This window comes from Oncorhynchus gorbuscha, linkage group LG25, assembly GCF_021184085.1.
Source record: "Oncorhynchus gorbuscha isolate QuinsamMale2020 ecotype Even-year linkage group LG25, OgorEven_v1.0, whole genome shotgun sequence".
In the NCBI taxonomy this organism is placed as follows: Eukaryota; Metazoa; Chordata; class Actinopteri; order Salmoniformes; family Salmonidae; genus Oncorhynchus; species Oncorhynchus gorbuscha.
The window spans coordinates 26,462,484-26,480,374 of NC_060197.1; the positions used below are offsets into that span (position 1 = coordinate 26,462,484).

Below are 17,891 nucleotides of genomic sequence, written 5' to 3' on the forward strand. Positions count from 1 at the left end.
ATTAGAAAACTACAGGTCTACTTCCTTGAAAATGTTGCTGCACCTTCGATGCACGTTAACACAACCATTGGAACAAAGTGTTGTTGTTTCGTAAACTCCATGTACAGTTGGATGAGAGCACAAATGGCCAGCGATCAAGCGTCAGGGTCAAATACACCACAAGTCTCTGTGGCGCAATTGGTTAGCGCGTTAGACTGTTAATCTAAAGGTTGGTGGTTCGAGCCCACCCAGGGACGACAGTTCTCAGTTTGTTGTGCTCCATGATGTGGATATGACAAGTCTCTGTGGTGCAATTGGTTGGTGAGTTTGACTCTTAATTTAAAAGTTGGTGATTTGAGCCCACCCAGGAATGCTGTCTCTCTGTTTCTAGTGATATGGAAGACCTTCCTGGCCTTACAGTAAGCTTGCTTTTGACCTGCTGTGTTTCCTGTTGTCACATGTGATTGGGGTGTTGTTGAACATGAAAGATGACAAGTTGCTATACCTACTGGTAAAATGGCTGTCAATGGTCTCTGATCTTCTGTTACTCAATAGCTTGATCATTCTGTGTTCTCCAAGGAACATATAATTTATTCTTATTAATCTGGATAGTATGACAACGTAAATGATGTCAATCTGGCATGAATAACCTTAGCATTTATATTTATCTCGCGAGAAGGACAATGTTTGTCCAGTGTGTTTGTGTGTGTATGTACGCCTATACGCCATGAAAGTGACTAGCCACTTCATCATTCTTCCAGAGTCAGTCCCCTTATTATTTTGAATGGCCTTGGCGATTATATATTACATTTGTGAAAATGCAGTTGTTTAAAATATATATTTATCAGAATATATTTGAGATTGTGGCTGAATTTACTCCTGCCAGATGCCTTTCAATATAATGTTGCGCTGACGAACATTGCGCTACATTTTTGCCCTTTTAAGGCCATTCAAAAAGCTAACAAATATTAGAAAACTACAGGTCTACTTCCTTGAAAATGTTGCTGCACCTTCGATGCACGTTAACACAACCATTGGAACAAAGTGTTGTTGTTTCGTAAACTCCATGTACAGTTGGATGAGAGCACAAATGGCCAGCGATCAAGCGTCAGGGTCAAATACACCACAAGTCTCTGTGGCGCAATTGGTTAGCGCGTTAGACTGTTAATCTAAAGGTTGGTGGTTCGAGCCCACCCAGGGACGACAGTTCTCAGTTTGTTGTGCTCCATGATGTGGATATGACAAGTCTCTGTGGTGCAATTGGTTGGTGAGTTTGACTCTTAATTTAAAAGTTGGTGATTTGAGCCCACCCAGGATGCTGTCTTTCTGTTTCTAGTGATATGGAAGACCTTCCTGGCCTTACAGTAAGCTTGCTTTTGACCTGCTGTGTTTCCTGTTGTCACATGTGATTGGTGTGTTGTTGAACATGAAAGATGACAAGTTGCTATACCTACTGGTAAAATGGCTGTCAATGGTCTCTGATCTTCTGTTACTCAATAGCTTGATCATTCTGTGTTCTCCAAGGAACATATAATTTATTCTTATTAATCTGGATAGTATGACAACGTAAATGATGTCAATCTGGCATGAATAACCTTAGCATTTATATTTATCTCGCGAGAAGGACAATGTTTGTCCAGTGTGTTTGTGTGTGTATGTACGCCTATACGCCATGAAAGTGACTAGCCACTTCATCATTCTTCCAGAGTCAGTCCCCTTATTATTTTGAATGGCCTTGGCGATTATATATTACATTTGTGAAAATGCAGTTGTTTAAAATATATATTTATCAGAATATATTTGAGATTGTGGCTGAATTTACTCCTGCCAGATGCCTTTCAATATAATGTTGCGCTGACGAACATTGCGCTACATTTTTGCCCTTTTAAGGCCATTCAAAAAGCTAACAAATATTAGAAAACTACAGGTCTACTTCCTTGAAAATGTTGCTGCACCTTCGATGCACGTTAACACAACCATTGGAACAAAGTGTTGTTGTTTCGTAAACTCCATGTACAGTTGGATGAGAGCACAAATGGCCAGCGATCAAGCGTCAGGGTCAAATACACCACAAGTCTCTGTGGCGCAATTGGTTAGCGCGTTAGACTGTTAATCTAAAGGTTGGTGGTTCGAGCCCACCCAGGGACGACAGTTCTCAGTTTGTTGTGCTCCATGATGTGGATATGACAAGTCTCTGTGGTGCAATTGGTTGGTGAGTTTGACTCTTAATTTAAAAGTTGGTGATTTGAGCCCACCCAGGAATGCTGTCTCTCTGTTTCTAGTGATATGGAAGACCTTCCTGGCCTTACAGTAAGCTTGCTTTTGACCTGCTGTGTTTCCTGTTGTCACATGTGATTGGTGTGTTGTTGAACATGAAAGATGACAAGTTGCTATACCTACTGGTAAAATGGCTGTCAATGGTCTCTGATCTTCTGTTACTCAATAGCTTGATCATTCTGTGTTCTCCAAGGAACATATAATTTATTCTTATTAATCTGGATAGTATGACAACGTAAATGATGTCAATCTGGCATGAATAACCTTAGCATTTATATTTATCTCGCGAGAAGGACAATGTTTGTCCAGTGTGTTTGTGTGTGTATGTACGCCTATACGCCATGAAAGTGACTAGCCACTTCATCATTCTTCCAGAGTCAGTCCCCTTATTATTTTGAATGGCTTGGCGATTATATATTACATTTGTGAAAATGCAGTTGTTTAAAATATATATTTATCAGAATATATTTGAGATTGTGGCTGAATTTACTCCTGCCAGATGCCTTTCAATATAATGTTGCGCTGACGAACATTGCGCTACATTTTTGCCCTTTTAAGGCCATTCAAAAAGCTAACAAATATTAGAAAACTACAGGTCTACTTCCTTGAAAATGTTGCTGCACCTTCGATGCACGTTAACACAACCATTGGAACAAAGTGTTGTTGTTTCGTAAACTCCATGTACAGTTGGATGAGAGCACAAATGGCCAGCGATCAAGCGTCAGGGTCAAATACACCACAAGTCTCTGTGGCGCAATTGGTTAGCGCGTTAGACTGTTAATCTAAAGGTTGGTGGTTCGAGCCCACCCAGGGACGACAGTTCTCAGTTTGTTGTGCTCCATGATGTGGATATGACAAGTCTCTGTGGTGCAATTGGTTGGTGAGTTTGACTCTTAATTTAAAAGTTGGTGATTTGAGCCCACCCAGGAATGCTGTCTTTCTGTTTCTAGTGATATGGAAGACCTTCCTGGCCTTACAGTAAGCTTGCTTTTGACCTGCTGTGTTTCCTGTTGTCACATGTGATTGGTGTGTTGTTGAACATGAAAGATGACAAGTTGCTATACCTACTGGTAAAATGGCTGTCAATGGTCTCTGATCTTCTGTTACTCAATAGCTTGATCATTCTGTGTTCTCCAAGGAACATATAATTTATTCTTATTAATCTGGATAGTATGACAACGTAAATGATGTCAATCTGGCATGAATAACCTTAGCATTTATATTTATCTCGCGAGAAGGACAATGTTTGTCCAGTGTGTTTGTGTGTGTATGTACGCCTATACGCCATGAAAGTGACTAGCCACTTCATCATTCTTCCAGAGTCAGTCCCCTTATTATTTTGAATGGCCTTGGCGATTATATATTACATTTGTGAAAATGCAGTTGTTTAAAATATATATTTATCAGAATATATTTGAGATTGTGGCTGAATTTACTCCTGCCAGATGCCTTTCAATATAATGTTGCGCTGACGAACATTGCGCTACATTTTTGCCCTTTTAAGGCCATTCAAAAAGCTAACAAATATTAGAAAACTACAGGTCTACTTCCTTGAAAATGTTGCTGCACCTTCGATGCACGTTAACACAACCATTGGAACAAAGTGTTGTTGTTTCGTAAACTCCATGTACAGTTGGATGAGAGCACAAATGGCCAGCGATCAAGCGTCAGGGTCAAATACACCACAAGTCTCTGTGGCGCAATTGGTTAGCGCGTTAGACTGTTAATCTAAAGGTTGGTGGTTCGAGCCCACCCAGGGACGACAGTTCTCAGTTTGTTGTGCTCCATGATGTGGATATGACAAGTCTCTGTGGTGCAATTGGTTGGTGAGTTTGACTCTTAATTTAAAAGTTGGTGATTTGAGCCCACCCAGGAATGCTGTCTCTCTGTTTCTAGTGATATGGAAGACCTTCCTGGCCTTACAGTAAGCTTGCTTTTGACCTGCTGTGTTTCCTGTTGTCACATGTGATTGGTGTGTTGTTGAACATGAAAGATGACAAGTTGCTATACCTACTGGTAAAATGGCTGTCAATGGTCTCTGATCTTCTGTTACTCAATAGCTTGATCATTCTGTGTTCTCCAAGGAACATATAATTTATTCTTATTAACTGGATAGTATGACAACGTAAATGATGTCAATCTGGCATGAATAACCTTAGCATTTATATTTATCTCGCGAGAAGGACAATGTTTGTCCAGTGTGTTTGTGTGTGTATGTACGCCTATACGCCATGAAAGTGACTAGCCACTTCATCATTCTTCCAGAGTCAGTCCCCTTATTATTTTGAATGGCCTTGGCGATTATATATTACATTTGTGAAAATGCAGTTGTTTAAAATATATATTTATCAGAATATATTTGAGATTGTGGCTGAATTTACTCCTGCCAGATGCCTTTCAATATAATGTTGCGCTGACGAACATTGCGCTACATTTTTGCCCTTTTAAGGCCATTCAAAAAGCTAACAAATATTAGAAAACTACAGGTCTACTTCCTTGAAAATGTTGCTGCACCTTCGATGCACGTTAACACAACCATTGGAACAAAGTGTTGTTGTTTCGTAAACTCCATGTACAGTTGGATGAGAGCACAAATGGCCAGCGATCAAGCGTCAGGGTCAAATACACCACAAGTCTCTGTGGCGCAATTGGTTAGCGCGTTAGACTGTTAATCTAAAGGTTGGTGGTTCGAGCCCACCCAGGGACGACAGTTCTCAGTTTGTTGTGCTCCATGATGTGGATATGACAAGTCTCTGTGGTGCAATTGGTTGGTGAGTTTGACTCTTAATTTAAAAGTTGGTGATTTGAGCCCACCCAGGAATGCTGTCTCTCTGTTTCTAGTGATATGGAAGACCTTCCTGGCCTTACAGTAAGCTTGCTTTTGACCTGCTGTGTTTCCTGTTGTCACATGTGATTGGTGTGTTGTTGAACATGAAAGATGACAAGTTGCTATACCTACTGGTAAAATGGCTGTCAATGGTCTCTGATCTTCTGTTACTCAATAGCTTGATCATTCTGTGTTCTCCAAGGAACATATAATTTATTCTTATTAATCTGGATAGTATGACAACGTAAATGATGTCAATCTGGCATGAATAACCTTAGCATTTATATTTATCTCGCGAGAAGGACAATGTTTGTCCAGTGTGTTTGTGTGTGTATGTACGCCTATACGCCATGAAAGTGACTAGCCACTTCATCATTCTTCCAGAGTCAGTCCCCTTATTATTTTGAATGGCCTTGGCGATTATATATTACATTTGTGAAAATGCAGTTGTTTAAAATATATATTTATCAGAATATATTTGAGATTGTGGCTGAATTTACTCCTGCCAGATGCCTTTCAATATAATGTTGCGCTGACGAACATTGCGCTACATTTTTGCCCTTTTAAGGCCATTCAAAAAGCTAACAAATATTAGAAAACTACAGGTCTACTTCCTTGAAAATGTTGCTGCACCTTCGATGCACGTTAACACAACCATTGGAACAAAGTGTTGTTGTTTCGTAAACTCCATGTACAGTTGGATGAGAGCACAAATGGCCAGCGATCAAGCGTCAGGGTCAAATACACCACAAGTCTCTGTGGCGCAATTGGTTAGCGCGTAGACTGTTAATCTAAAGGTTGGTGGTTCGAGCCCACCCAGGGACGACAGTTCTCAGTTTGTTGTGCTCCATGATGTGGATATGACAAGTCTCTGTGGTGCAATTGGTTGGTGAGTTTGACTCTTAATTTAAAAGTTGGTGATTTGAGCCCACCCAGTGATGCTGTCTTTCTGTTTCCAGTGATATGGAAGACCTTCCTGGCCTTACAGTAAGCTTGCTTTTGACCTGCTGTGTTTCCTGTTGTCACATGTGATTGGTGTGTTGTTGAACATGAAAGATGACAAGTTGCTATACCTACTGGTAAAATGGCTGTCAATGGTCTCTGATCTTCTGTTACTCAATAGCTTGATCATTCTGTGTTCTCCAAGGAACATATAATTTATTCTTATTAATCTGGATAGTATGACAACGTAAATGATGTCAATCTGGCATGAATAACCTTAGCATTTATATTTATCTCGCGAGAAGGACAATGTTTGTCCAGTGTGTTTGTGTGTATATGTACGCCTATACGCCATGAAAGTGACTAGCCACTTCATCATTCTTCCAGAGTCAGTCCCCTTATTATTTTGAATGGCCTTGGCGATTATATATTACATTTGTGAAAATGCAGTTGTTTAAAATATATATTTATCAGAATATATTTGAGATTGTGGCTGAATTTACTCCTGCCAGATGCCTTTCAATATAATGTTGCGCTGACGAACATTGCGCTACATTTTTGCCCTTTTAAGGCCATTCAAAAAGCTAACAAATATTAGAAAACTACAGGTCTACTTCCTTGAAAATGTTGCTGCACCTTCGATGCACGTTAACACAACCATTGGAACAAAGTGTTGTTGTTTCGTAAACTCCATGTACAGTTGGATGAGAGCACAAATGGCCAGCGATCAAGCGTCAGGGTCAAATACACCACAAGTCTCTGTGGCGCAATTGGTTAGCGCGTTAGACTGTTAATCTAAAGGTTGGTGGTTCGAGCCCACCCAGGGACGACAGTTCTCAGTTTGTTGTGCTCCATGATGTGGATATGACAAGTCTCTGTGGTGCAATTGGTTGGTGAGTTTGACTCTTAATTTAAAAGTTGGTGATTTGAGCCCACCCAGGATGCTGTCTTTCTGTTTCTAGTGATATGGAAGACCTTCCTGGCCTTACAGTAAGCTTGCTTTTGACCTGCTGTGTTTCCTGTTGTCACATGTGATTGGTGTGTTGTTGAACATGAAAGATGACAAGTTGCTATACCTACTGGTAAAATGGCTGTCAATGGTCTCTGATCTTCTGTTACTCAATAGCTTGATCATTCTGTGTTCTCCAAGGAACATATAATTTATTCTTATTAATCTGGATAGTATGACAACGTAAATGATGTCAATCTGGCATGAATAACCTTAGCATTTATATTTATCTCGCGAGAAGGACAATGTTTGTCCAGTGTGTTTGTGTGTGTATGTACGCCTATACGCCATGAAAGTGACTAGCCACTTCATCATTCTTCCAGAGTCAGTCCCCTTATTATTTTGAATGGCCTTGGCGATTATATATTACATTTGTGAAAATGCAGTTGTTTAAAATATATATTTATCAGAATATATTTGAGATTGTGGCTGAATTTACTCCTGCCAGATGCCTTTCAATATAATGTTGCGCTGACGAACATTGCGCTACATTTTTGCCCTTTTAAGGCCATTCAAAAAGCTAACAAATATTAGAAAACTACAGGTCTACTTCCTTGAAAATGTTGCTGCACCTTCGATGCACGTTAACACAACCATTGGAACAAAGTGTTGTTGTTTCGTAAACTCCATGTACAGTTGGATGAGAGCACAAATGGCCAGCGATCAAGCGTCAGGGTCAAATACACCACAAGTCTCTGTGGCGCAATTGGTTAGCGCGTTAGACTGTTAATCTAAAGGTTGGTGGTTCGAGCCCACCCAGGGACGACAGTTCTCAGTTTGTTGTGCTCCATGATGTGGATATGACAAGTCTCTGTGGTGCAATTGGTTGGTGAGTTTGACTCTTAATTTAAAAGTTGGTGATTTGAGCCCACCCAGGATGCTGTCTTTCTGTTTCCAGTGATATGGAAGACCTTCCTGGCCTTACAGTAAGCTTGCTTTTGACCTGCTGTGTTTCCTGTTGTCACATGTGATTGGTGTGTTGTTGAACATGAAAGATGACAAGTTGCTATACCTACTGGTAAAATGGCTGTCAATGGTCTCTGATCTTCTGTTACTCAATAGCTTGATCATTCTGTGTTCTCCAAGGAACATATAATTTATTCTTATTAATCTGGATAGTATGACAACGTAAATGATGTCAATCTGGCATGAATAACCTTAGCATTTATATTTATCTCGCGAGAAGGACAATGTTTGTCCAGTGTGTTTGTGTGTGTATGTACGCCTATACGCCATGAAAGTGACTAGCCACTTCATCATTCTTCCAGAGTCAGTCCCCTTATTATTTTGAATGGCCTTGGCGATTATATATTACATTTGTGAAAATGCAGTTGTTTAAAATATATATTTATCAGAATATATTTGAGATTGTGGCTGAATTTACTCCTGCCAGATGCCTTTCAATATAATGTTGCGCTGACGAACATTGCGCTACATTTTTGCCCTTTTAAGGCCATTCAAAAAGCTAACAAATATTAGAAAACTACAGGTCTACTTCCTTGAAAATGTTGCTGCACCTTCGATGCACGTTAACACAACCATTGGAACAAAGTGTTGTTGTTTCGTAAACTCCATGTACAGTTGGATGAGAGCACAAATGGCCAGCGATCAAGCGTCAGGGTCAAATACACCACAAGTCTCTGTGGCGCAATTGGTTAGCGCGTTAGACTGTTAATCTAAAGGTTGGTGGTTCGAGCCCACCCAGGGACGACAGTTCTCAGTTTGTTGTGCTCCATGATGTGGATATGACAAGTCTCTGTGGTGCAATTGGTTGGTGAGTTTGACTCTTAATTTAAAAGTTGGTGATTTGAGCCCACCCAGGAATGCTGTCTCTCTGTTTCTAGTGATATGGAAGACCTTCCTGGCCTTACAGTAAGCTTGCTTTTGACCTGCTGTGTTTCCTGTTGTCACATGTGATTGGTGTGTTGTTGAACATGAAAGATGACAAGTTGCTATACCTACTGGTAAAATGGCTGTCAATGGTCTCTGATCTTCTGTTACTCAATAGCTTGATCATTCTGTGTTCTCCAAGGAACATATAATTTATTCTTATTAATCTGGATAGTATGACAACGTAAATGATGTCAATCTGGCATGAATAACCTTAGCATTTATATTTATCTCGCGAGAAGGACAATGTTTGTCCAGTGTGTTTGTGTGTGTATGTACGCCTATACGCCATGAAAGTGACTAGCCACTTCATCATTCTTCCAGAGTCAGTCCCCTTATTATTTTGATTTGGTCATTCTTCCAGAGTCAGTCCCCTTATTATTTTGAATGGGCTTGGCGATTATATATTACATTTGTGAAAATGCAGTTGTTTAAAATATATATTTATCAGAATATATTTGAGATTGTGGCTGAATTTACTCCTGCCAGATGCCTTTCAATATAATGTTGCGCTGACGAACATTGCGCTACATTTTTGCCCTTTTAAGGCCATTCAAAAAGCTAACAAATATTAGAAAACTACAGGTCTACTTCCTTGAAAATGTTGCTGCACCTTCGATGCACGTTAACACAACCATTGGAACAAAGTGTTGTTGTTTCGTAAACTCCATGTACAGTTGGATGAGAGCACAAATGGCCAGCGATCAAGCGTCAGGGTCAAATACACCACAAGTCTCTGTGGCGCAATTGGTTAGCGCGTTAGACTGTTAATCTAAAGGTTGGTGGTTCGAGCCCACCCAGGGACGACAGTTCTCAGTTTGTTGTGCTCCATGATGTGGATATGACAAGTCTCTGTGGTGCAATTGGTTGGTGAGTTTGACTCTTAATTTAAAAGTTGGTGATTTGAGCCCACCCAGGATGCTGTCTCTCTGTTTCTAGTGATATGGAAGACCTTCCTGGCCTTACAGTAAGCTTGCTTTTGACCTGCTGTGTTTCCTGTTGTCACATGTGATTGGTGTGTTGTTGAACATGAAAGATGACAAGTTGCTATACCTACTGGTAAAATGGCTGTCAATGGTCTCTGATCTTCTGTTACTCAATAGCTTGATCATTCTGTGTTCTCCAAGGAACATATAATTTATTCTTATTAATCTGGATAGTATGACAACGTAAATGATGTCAATCTGGCATGAATAACCTTAGCATTTATATTTATCTCGCGAGAAGGACAATGTTTGTCCAGTGTGTTTGTGTGTGTATGTACGCCTATACGCCATGAAAGTGACTAGCCACTTCATCATTCTTCCAGAGTCAGTCCCCTTATTATTTTGAATGGCCTTGGCGATTATATATTACATTTGTGAAAAATGCAGTTGTTTAAAATATATATTTATCAGAATATATTTGAGATTGTGGCTGAATTTACTCCTGCCAGATGCCTTTCAATATAATGTTGCGCTGACGAACATTGCGCTACATTTTTGCCCTTTTAAGGCCATTCAAAAAGCTAACAAATATTAGAAAACTACAGGTCTACTTCCTTGAAAATGTTGCTGCACCTTCGATGCACGTTAACACAACCATTGGAACAAAGTGTTGTTGTTTCGTAAACTCCATGTACAGTTGGATGAGAGCACAAATGGCCAGCGATCAAGCGTCAGGGTCAAATACACCACAAGTCTCTGTGGCGCAATTGGTTAGCGCGTTAGACTGTTAATCTAAAGGTTGGTGGTTCGAGCCCACCCAGGGACGACAGTTCTCAGTTTGTTGTGCTCCATGATGTGGATATGACAAGTCTCTGTGGTGCAATTGGTTGGTGAGTTTGACTCTTAATTTAAAAGTTGGTGATTTGAGCCCACCCAGGAATGCTGTCTCTCTGTTTCTAGTGATATGGAAGACCTTCCTGGCCTTACAGTAAGCTTGCTTTTGACCTGCTGTGTTTCCTGTTGTCACATGTGATTGGGGTGTTGTTGAACATGAAAGATGACAAGTTGCTATACCTACTGGTAAAATGGCTGTCAATGGTCTCTGATCTTCTGTTACTCAATAGCTTGATCATTCTGTGTTCTCCAAGGAACATATAATTTATTCTTATTAATCTGGATAGTATGACAACGTAAATGATGTCAATCTGGCATGAATAACCTTAGCATTTATATTTATCTCGCGAGAAGGACAATGTTTGTCCAGTGTGTTTGTGTGTGTATGTACGCCTATACGCCATGAAAGTGACTAGCCATGAATCAGTGACAGCCACTTCATCTATATAAATAAATTTGATTTGATTTGTGTTTTGATCATTCTTCAGAGTCAGTCCCCTTATTATTTTGAATGGGCTTGGCGATTATATATTACATTTGTGAAAATGCAGTTGTTTAAAATATATATTTATCAGAATATATTTGAGATTGTGGCTGAATTTACTCCTGCCAGATGCCTTTCAATATAATGTTGCGCTGACGAACATTGCGCTACATTTTTGCCCTTTTAAGGCCATTCAAAAAGCTAACAAATATTAGAAAACTACAGGTCTACTTCCTTGAAAATGTTGCTGCACCTTCGATGCACGTTAACACAACCATTGGAACAAAGTGTTGTTGTTTCGTAAACTCCATGTACAGTTGGATGAGAGCACAAATGGCCAGCGATCAAGCGTCAGGGTCAAATACACCACAAGTCTCTGTGGCGCAATTGGTTTAGCGTTAGACTGTTAATCTAAAGGTTGGTGGTTCGAGCCCACCCAGGGACGACAGTTCTCAGTTTGTTGTGCTCCATGATGTGGATATGACAAGTCTCTGTGGTGCAATTGGTTGGTGAGTTTGACTCTTAATTTAAAAGTTGGTGATTTGAGCCCACCCAGGATGCTGTCCTTCTGTTTCTAGTGATATGGAAGACCTTCCTGGCCTTACAGTAAGCTTGCTTTTGACCTGCTGTGTTTCCTGTTGTCACATGTGATTGGTGTGTTGTTGAACATGAAAGATGACAAGTTGCTATACCTACTGGTAAAATGGCTGTCAATGGTCTCTGATCTTCTGTTACTCAATAGCTTGATCATTCTGTGTTCTCCAAGGAACATATAATTTATTCTTATTAATCTGGATAGTATGACAACGTAAATGATGTCAATCTGGCATGAATAACCTTAGCATTTATATTTATCTCGCGAGAAGGACAATGTTTGTCCAGTGTGTTTGTGTGTGTATGTACGCCTATACGCCATGAAAGTGACTAGCCACTTCATCATTCTTCCAGAGTCAGTCCCCTTATTATTTTGAATGGCCTTGGCGATTATATATTACATTTGTGAAAATGCAGTTGTTTAAAATATATATTTATCAGAATATATTTGAGATTGTGGCTGAATTTACTCCTGCCAGATGCCTTTCAATATAATGTTGCGCTGACGAACATTGCGCTACATTTTTGCCCTTTTAAGGCCATTCAAAAAGCTAACAAATATTAGAAAACTACAGGTCTACTTCCTTGAAAATGTTGCTGCACCTTCGATGCACGTTAACACAACCATTGGAACAAAGTGTTGTTGTTTCGTAAACTCCATGTACAGTTGGATGAGAGCACAAATGGCCAGCGATCAAGCGTCAGGGTCAAATACACCACAAGTCTCTGTGGCGCAATTGGTTAGCGCGTTAGACTGTTAATCTAAAGGTTGGTGGTTCGAGCCCACCCAGGGACGACAGTTCTCAGTTTGTTGTGCTCCATGATGTGGATATGACAAGTCTCTGTGGTGCAATTGGTTGGTGAGTTTGACTCTTAATTTAAAAGTTGGTGATTTGAGCCCACCCAGGGATGCTGTCATTCTGTTTCTAGTGATATTGATGACCTTCCTGGCCTTACAGTAAGCTTGCTTTTGACCTGCTGTGTTTCCTGTTGTCACATGTGATTGGTGTGTTGTTGAACATGAAAGATGACAAGTTGCTATACCTACTGGTAAAATGGCTGTCAATGGTCTCTGATCTTCTGTTACTCAATAGCTTGATCATTCTGTGTTCTCCAAGGAACATATAATTTATTCTTATTAATCTGGATAGTATGACAACGTAAATGATGTCAATCTGGCATGAATAACCTTAGCATTTATATTTATCTCGCGAGAAGGACAATGTTTGTCCAGTGTGTTTGTGTGTGTATGTACGCCTATACGCCATGAAAGTGACTAGCCACTTCATCATTCTTCCAGAGTCAGTCCCCTTATTATTTTGAATGGCCTTGGCGATTATATATTACATTTGTGAAAATGCAGTTGTTTAAAATATATATTTATAAGAATATATTTGAGATTGTGCTGAATTTACTCCTGCCAGATGCCTTTCAATATAATGTTGCGCTGACGAACATTGCGCTACATTTTTGCCCTTTTAAGGCCATTCAAAAAGCTAACAAATATTAGAAAACTACAGGTCTACTTCCTTGAAAATGTTGCTGCACCTTCGATGCACGTTAACACAACCATTGGAACAAAGTGTTGTTGTTTCGTAAACTCCATGTACAGTTGGATGAGAGCACAAATGGCCAGCGATCAAGCGTCAGGGTCAAATACACCACAAGTCTCTGTGGCGCAATTGGTTAGCGCGTTAGACTGTTAATCTAAAGGTTGGTGGTTCGAGCCCACCCAGGGACGACAGTTCTCAGTTTGTTGTGCTCCATGATGTGGATATGACAAGTCTCTGTGGTGCAATTGGTTGGTGAGTTAGACTCTTAATTTAAAAGTTGGTGATTTGAGCCCACCCAGGAATGCTGTCCTTCTCTTTCTAGTGATATGGAAGACCTTCCTGGCCTTACAGTAAGCTTGCTTTTGACCTGCTGTGTTTCCTGTTGTCACATGTGATTGGTGTGTTGTTGAACATGAAAGATGACAAGTTGCTATACCTACTGGTAAAATGGCTGTCAATGGTCTCTGATCTTCTGTTACTCAATAGCTTGATCATTCTGTGTTCTCCAAGGAACATATAATTTATTCTTATTAATCTGGATAGTATGACAACGTAAATGATGTCAATCTGGCATGAATAACCTTAGCATTTATATTTATCTCGCGAGAAGGACAATGTTTGTCCAGTGTGTTTGTGTGTGTATGTACGCCTATACGCCATGAAAGTGACTAGCCACTTCATCATTCTTCCAGAGTCAGTCCCCTTATTATTTTGAATGGCCTTGGCGATTATATATTACATTTGTGAAAATGCAGTTGTTTAAAATATATATTTATAAGAATATATTTGAGATTGTGGCTGAATTTACTCCTGCCAGATGCCTTTCAATATAATGTTGCGCTGACGAACATTGCGCTACATTTTTGCCCTTTTAAGGCCATTCAAAAAGCTAACAAATATTAGAAAACTACAGGTCTACTTCCTTGAAAATGTTGCTGCACCTTCGATGCACGTTAACACAACCATTGGAACAAAGTGTTGTTGTTTCGTAAACTCCATGTACAGTTGGATGAGAGCACAAATGGCCAGCGATCAAGCGTCAGGGTCAAATACACCACAAGTCTCTGTGGCGCAATTGGTTAGCGCGTTAGACTGTTAATCTAAAGGTTGGTGGTTCGAGCCCACCCAGGGACGACAGTTCTCAGTTTGTTGTGCTCCATGATGTGGATATGACAAGTCTCTGTGGTGCAATTGGTTGGTGAGTTTGACTCTTAATTTAAAAGTTGGTGATTTGAGCCCACCCAGGAATGCTGTCTCTCTGTTTCTAGTGATATGGAAGACCTTCCTGGCCTTACAGTAAGCTTGCTTTTGACCTGCTGTGTTTCCTGTTGTCACATGTGATTGGGGTGTTGTTGAACATGAAGATGACAAGTTGCTATACCTACTGGTAAAATGGCTGTCAATGGTCTCTGATCTTCTGTTACTCAATAGCTTGATCATTCTGTGTTCTCCAAGGAACATATAATTTATTCTTATTAATCTGGATAGTATGACAACGTAAATGATGTCAATCTGGCATGAATAACCTTAGCATTTATATTTATCTCGCGAGAAGGACAATGTTTGTCCAGTGTGTTTGTGTGTGTATGTACGCCTATACGCCATGAAAGTGACTAGCCACTTCATCATTCTTCCAGAGTCAGTCCCCTTATTATTTTGAATGGCCTTGGTGATTATATATTACATTTGTGAAAATGCAGTTGTTTAAAATATATATTTATAAGAATATATTTGAGATTGTGGCTGAATTTACTCCTGCCAGATGCCTTTCAATATAATGTTGCGCTGACGAACATTGCGCTACATTTTTGCCCTTTTAAGGCCATTCAAAAAGCTAACAAATATTAGAAAACTACAGGTCTACTTCCTTGAAAATGTTGCTGCACCTTCGATGCACGTTAACACAACCATTGGAACAAAGTGTTGTTGTTTCGTAAACTCCATGTACAGTTGGATGAGAGCACAAATGGCCAGCGATCAAGCGTCAGGGTCAAATACACCACAAGTCTCTGTGGCGCAATTGGTTAGCGCGTTAGACTGTTAATCTAAAGGTTGGTGGTTCGAGCCCACCCAGGGACGACAGTTCTCAGTTTGTTGTGCTCCATGATGTGGATATGACAAGTCTCTGTGGTGCAATTGGTTGGTGAGTTTGACTCTTAATTTAAAAGTTGGTGATTTGAGCCCACCCAGGAATTCTGTTTCTAGTGATATGGAAGACCTTCCTGGCCTTACAGTAAGCTTGCTTTTGACCTGCTGTGTTTCCTGTTGTCACATGTGATTGGTGTGTTGTTGAACATGAAAGATGACAAGTTGCTATACCTACTGGTAAAATGGCTGTCAATGGTCTCTGATCTTCTGTTACTCAATAGCTTGATCATTCTGTGTTCTCCAAGGAACATATAATTTATTCTTATTAATCTGGATAGTATGACAACGTAAATGATGTCAATCTGGCATGAATAACCTTAGCATTTATATTTATCTCGCGAGAAGGACAATGTTTGTCCAGTGTGTTTGTGTGTGTATGTACGCCTATACGCCATGAAAGTGACTAGCCACTTCATCATTCTTCCAGAGTCAGTCCCCTTATTATTTTGAATGGCCTTGGCGATTATATATTACATTTGTGAAAATGCAGTTGTTTAAAATATATATTTATAAGAATATATTTGAGATTGTGGCTGAATTTACTCCTGCCAGATGCCTTTCAATATAATGTTGCGCTGACGAACATTGCGCTACATTTTTGCCCTTTTAAGGCCATTCAAAAAGCTAACAAATATTAGAAAACTACAGGTCTACTTCCTTGAAAATGTTGCTGCACCTTCGATGCACGTTAACACAACCATTGGAACAAAGTGTTGTTGTTTCGTAAACTCCATGTACAGTTGGATGAGAGCACAAATGGCCAGCGATCAAGCGTCAGGGTCAAATACACCACAAGTCTCTGTGGCGCAATTGGTTAGCGCGTTAGACTGTTAATCTAAAGGTTGGTGGTTCGAGCCCACCCAGGGACGACAGTTCTCAGTTTGTTGTGCTCCATGATGTGGATATGACAAGTCTCTGTGGTGCAATTGGTTGGTGAGTTTGACTCTTAATTTAAAAGTTGGTGATTTGAGCCCACCCAGGAATGCTGTCTCTCTGTTTCTAGTGATATGGAAGACCTTCCTGGCCTTACAGTAAGCTTGCTTTTGACCTGCTGTGTTTCCTGTTGTCACATGTGATTGGGGTGTTGTTGAACATGAAAGATGACAAGTTGCTATACCTACTGGTAAAATGGCTGTCAATGGTCTCTGATCTTCTGTTACTCAATAGCTTGATCATTCTGTGTTCTCCAAGGAACATATAATTTATTCTTATTAATCTGGATAGTATGACAACGTAAATGATGTCAATCTGGCATGAATAACCTTAGCATTTATATTTATCTCGCGAGAAGGACAATGTTTGTCCAGTGTGTTTGTGTGTGTATGTACGCCTATACGCCATGAAAGTGACTAGCCACTTCATCATTCTTCCAGAGTCAGTCCCCTTATTATTTTGAATGGCCTTGGTGATTATATATTACATTTGTGAAAATGCAGTTGTTTAAAATATATATTTATAAGAATATATTTGAGATTGTGGCTGAATTTACTCCTGCCAGATGCCTTTCAATATAATGTTGCGCTGACGAACATTGCGCTACATTTTTGCCCTTTTAAGGCCATTCAAAAAGCTAACAAATATTAGAAAACTACAGGTCTACTTCCTTGAAAATGTTGCTGCACCTTCGATGCACGTTAACACAACCATTGGAACAAAGTGTTGTTGTTTCGTAAACTCCATGTACAGTTGGATGAGAGCACAAATGGCCAGCGATCAAGCGTCAGGGTCAAATACACCACAAGTCTCTGTGGCGCAATTGGTTAGCGCGTTAGACTGTTAATCTAAAGGTTGGTGGTTCGAGCCCACCCAGGGACGACAGTTCTCACTTTGTGTGTGCTCCATGATGTGGATATGACAAGTCTCTGTGGTGCAATTGGTTGGTGAGTTTGACTCTTAATTTAAAAGTTGGTGATTTGAGCCCACCCAGGAATGCTGTCTCTCTGTTTCTAGTGATATGGAAGACCTTCCTGGCCTTACAGTAAGCTTGCTTTTGACCTGCTGTGTTTCCTGTTGTCACATGTGATTGGGGTGTTGTTGAACATGAAAGATGACAAGTTGCTATACCTACTGGTAAAATGGCTGTCAATGGTCTCTGATCTTCTGTTACTCAATAGCTTGATCATTCTGTGTTCTCCAAGGAACATATAATTTATTCTTATTAATCTGGATAGTATGACAACGTAAATGATGTCAATCTGGCATGAATAACCTTAGCATTTATATTTATCTCGCGAGAAGGACAATGTTTGTCCAGTGTGTTTGTGTGTGTATGTACGCCTATACGCCATGAAAGTGACTAGCCACTTCATCATTCTTCCAGAGTCAGTCCCCTTATTATTTTGAATGGCCTTGGTGATTATATATTACA

The 17,891-nt window shown here is 40.0% G+C and overlaps 19 non-coding genes across 19 annotated transcripts; all 19 read left to right on the forward strand.

Moving 5' to 3' along the window:
- Positions 1-162: 162 nt before the first annotated feature.
- Positions 163-236, forward strand: trnan-guu. The gene has a single exon. It is a non-coding gene; the product is annotated as a tRNA-Asn (tRNA).
- Positions 237-1,108: 872 nt separating this feature from the next.
- Positions 1,109-1,182, forward strand: trnan-guu. Its single transcript has one exon. It is a non-coding gene; the product is annotated as a tRNA-Asn (tRNA).
- Positions 1,183-2,053: 871 nt separating this feature from the next.
- trnan-guu lies at positions 2,054-2,127 on the forward strand. The gene has a single exon. It is a non-coding gene; the product is annotated as a tRNA-Asn (tRNA).
- Positions 2,128-2,998: 871 nt separating this feature from the next.
- Positions 2,999-3,072, forward strand: trnan-guu. The gene has a single exon. It is a non-coding gene; the product is annotated as a tRNA-Asn (tRNA).
- Positions 3,073-3,944: 872 nt separating this feature from the next.
- trnan-guu lies at positions 3,945-4,018 on the forward strand. The gene has a single exon. It is a non-coding gene; the product is annotated as a tRNA-Asn (tRNA).
- An 871-nt stretch (positions 4,019-4,889) lies between these two features.
- Positions 4,890-4,963, forward strand: trnan-guu. The gene has a single exon. It is a non-coding gene; the product is annotated as a tRNA-Asn (tRNA).
- Positions 4,964-5,835: 872 nt separating this feature from the next.
- On the forward strand, positions 5,836-5,908 carry trnan-guu. The gene has a single exon. It is a non-coding gene; the product is annotated as a tRNA-Asn (tRNA).
- Positions 5,909-6,780: 872 nt separating this feature from the next.
- trnan-guu lies at positions 6,781-6,854 on the forward strand. Its single transcript has one exon. It is a non-coding gene; the product is annotated as a tRNA-Asn (tRNA).
- An 871-nt stretch (positions 6,855-7,725) lies between these two features.
- Positions 7,726-7,799, forward strand: trnan-guu. The gene has a single exon. It is a non-coding gene; the product is annotated as a tRNA-Asn (tRNA).
- An 871-nt stretch (positions 7,800-8,670) lies between these two features.
- On the forward strand, positions 8,671-8,744 carry trnan-guu. The gene has a single exon. It is a non-coding gene; the product is annotated as a tRNA-Asn (tRNA).
- Positions 8,745-9,656: 912 nt separating this feature from the next.
- trnan-guu lies at positions 9,657-9,730 on the forward strand. Its single transcript has one exon. It is a non-coding gene; the product is annotated as a tRNA-Asn (tRNA).
- An 872-nt stretch (positions 9,731-10,602) lies between these two features.
- trnan-guu lies at positions 10,603-10,676 on the forward strand. Its single transcript has one exon. It is a non-coding gene; the product is annotated as a tRNA-Asn (tRNA).
- A 924-nt stretch (positions 10,677-11,600) lies between these two features.
- Positions 11,601-11,673, forward strand: trnan-guu. Its single transcript has one exon. It is a non-coding gene; the product is annotated as a tRNA-Asn (tRNA).
- An 871-nt stretch (positions 11,674-12,544) lies between these two features.
- On the forward strand, positions 12,545-12,618 carry trnan-guu. Its single transcript has one exon. It is a non-coding gene; the product is annotated as a tRNA-Asn (tRNA).
- An 871-nt stretch (positions 12,619-13,489) lies between these two features.
- trnan-guu lies at positions 13,490-13,563 on the forward strand. The gene has a single exon. It is a non-coding gene; the product is annotated as a tRNA-Asn (tRNA).
- Positions 13,564-14,435: 872 nt separating this feature from the next.
- Positions 14,436-14,509, forward strand: trnan-guu. The gene has a single exon. It is a non-coding gene; the product is annotated as a tRNA-Asn (tRNA).
- Positions 14,510-15,380: 871 nt separating this feature from the next.
- Positions 15,381-15,454, forward strand: trnan-guu. Its single transcript has one exon. It is a non-coding gene; the product is annotated as a tRNA-Asn (tRNA).
- An 864-nt stretch (positions 15,455-16,318) lies between these two features.
- Positions 16,319-16,392, forward strand: trnan-guu. The gene has a single exon. It is a non-coding gene; the product is annotated as a tRNA-Asn (tRNA).
- Positions 16,393-17,264: 872 nt separating this feature from the next.
- trnan-guu lies at positions 17,265-17,338 on the forward strand. Its single transcript has one exon. It is a non-coding gene; the product is annotated as a tRNA-Asn (tRNA).
- Positions 17,339-17,891: the final 553 nt, after the last annotated feature.